Here is a 2,500-nt window from a genome sequence, read left to right as displayed (position 1 = left end):
AGTTCAGTCCAGTTCAGTCCAGTTCAGTTCAGTCCAGTTCAGTCCAGTTCAGTCCAGTGCAGTCCAGTTCAGTTCAGTCCAGTCCAGTCCAGTTCAGTCCAGTTCAGTCCAGTTCAGTTCAGTTCAGTCCAGTCCAGTTCAGTTCAGTTCAGTCCAGTTCAGTCCAGTTCAGTTCAGTCCAGTTCAGTTCAGTCCAGTCCAGTCCAGTCCAGTTCAGTCCAGTCCAGTTCAGTCCAGTCCAGTCCAGTCCAGTTCAGTCCAGTCCAGTCCAGTCCAGTCCAGTCCAGTCCAGTTCAGTCCAGTCCAGTCCAGTCCAGTCCAGTTCAGTCCAGTCCAGTCCAGTTCAGTCTAGTGCAGTCCAGTGCAGTCCAATGCAGTCCAGTGCAGTCCAGTCCAGTCCAGTTCAGTTCAGTTCAGTTCAGTTCAGTTCAGTTCAGTCCAGTCCAGTTTCATTCTGTCTGTGAGGTTGGATCCAGTCAGTGAAGAAACTGATCCAGGTTGAATGGATCCAGACTGAAGCTGGAATCAAACTGCTGACTGATTTAAATCACTTGATTCTGGATTCAGTTTTCAGTAAATTTGCCAAACTTCCTCCAGTGAAGATCCACTTGGTCAAGATGGAAGTTTGATGAAGAACGAAGATCTGAATCGACTCCATGATGAATTCAGACAGACAGCAGAGATGAAAAAACACAACAAAACACAAATACAGATGAAGATAGTAATGATGATGATGATGATGATGATGGTGATGATGATGATGGTGATGATGATGCCGCCCCCCTCAGTGCTGAACCTCACCCTGGTCGACCTGCCCGGCATGACGAAGGTCCCGGTGGGCGACCAGCCGGCGGACATCGAGCAGCAGATCAGAGAGATGCTGATGCAGTTCGTGACGAAGGATAACTGCCTCCTATTGGCTGTTTCCCCCGCCAACTCCGACCTCGCCAACTCCGACGCTCTGAAGATCGCCAAGGAGGTCGACCCTCAAGGTCAGCGCTCTGTCCCGTCTACATCCTCTACATCTATATCTGATGTCTGTATCTGAACCTTCTGTTCCTCTGTAGCTATCTAAAGATATATCCTGTGTGTGTGTGTGTGTGTGTGTGTGTGTGTGTGTGTGTGTGTGTGTGTGTGTGTGTGTGTGTGTGTGTGTGCAGGTCTCAGGACGATCGGTGTGATCACCAAACTGGATCTGATGGATGAAGGAACCGACGCCAGAGACATTCTGGAGAACAAACTGCTGCCGCTCCGCAGAGGTAGACAGACAGGAGAGAGACAGACAGGAGAGAGAGACAGACAGGAGAGAGACAGACAGGAGAGAGACAGACAGACAGACAGACAGACAGACAGGCAGACAGACAGGAGAGAAACAGACAGACAGACAGACAGACAGACAGACAGACAGACAGGCAGACAGACAGGAGAGAAACAGACAGACAGGCAGACAGACAGACAGACAGACAGACAGACAGACAGACAGACAGACAGGCAGACAGACAGACAGACAGACAGACAGGAGAGAGACAGACAGACAGACAGACAGACAGGCAGACAGACAGACAGACAGACAGACAGACAGGAGAGAGACAGACAGACAGACAGACAGGCAGACAGACAGGCAGACAGACAGACAGACAGACAGACAGGAGAGAGACAGACAGACAGGCAGACAGACAGACAGACAGACAGACAGACAGACAGACAGGCAGACAGACAGACAGACAGACAGACAGACAGACAGGAGAGAGACAGACAGACAGACAGGCAGACAGACAGACAGACAGACAGACAGGAGAGAGACAGACAGACAGGCAGATAGACAGACAGACAGACAGACAGGAGAGAAACAGACAGACAGGCAGACAGACAGACAGACAGACAGACAGACAGGCAGACAGACAGACAGGCAGACAGACAGGAGAGAGACAGACAGACAGACAGACAGACAGGCAGACAGACAGACAGACAGACAGACAGACAGGAGAGAGACAGACAGACAGACAGACAGGCAGACAGACAGGCAGACAGACAGACAGACAGACAGACAGGAGAGAGACAGACAGACAGGCAGACAGACAGACAGACAGACAGACAGACAGGCAGACAGACAGACAGGCAGACAGACAGGAGAGAGACAGACAGACAGACAGACAGACAGGCAGACAGACAGACAGACAGACAGACAGACAGGAGAGAGACAGACAGACAGACAGACAGGCAGACAGACAGGCAGACAGACAGACAGACAGACAGACAGGAGAGAGACAGACAGACAGGCAGACAGACAGACAGACAGACAGACAGACAGACAGACAGGCAGACAGACAGACAGACAGGAGAGAGACAGACAGACAGACAGGCAGACAGACAGACAGACAGACAGACAGGAGAGAGACAGACAGACAGGCAGACAGACAGACAGACAGACAGACAGACAGACAGACAGACAGGCAGACAGACAGGAGAGAGACAGACAGACAGACAGACAGACAGACAG

General features: G+C 51.3%; 1 pseudogene; it reads left to right on the top strand.

The window, feature by feature from the left end:
• Positions 1–2,500, top strand: part of LOC139919361 (dynamin-1-like) — a 43,897-nt pseudogene that overhangs the window by 10,895 nt on the left and 30,502 nt on the right.

This window comes from Centroberyx gerrardi, chromosome 8 (assembly GCF_048128805.1).
Source record: "Centroberyx gerrardi isolate f3 chromosome 8, fCenGer3.hap1.cur.20231027, whole genome shotgun sequence".
Lineage (NCBI taxonomy): Eukaryota > Metazoa > Chordata > Actinopteri > Beryciformes > Berycidae > Centroberyx > Centroberyx gerrardi.
The sequence above is the reverse complement of the archived record's forward strand: the minus strand, read 5'-3'. Positions and strand labels throughout refer to the sequence as shown.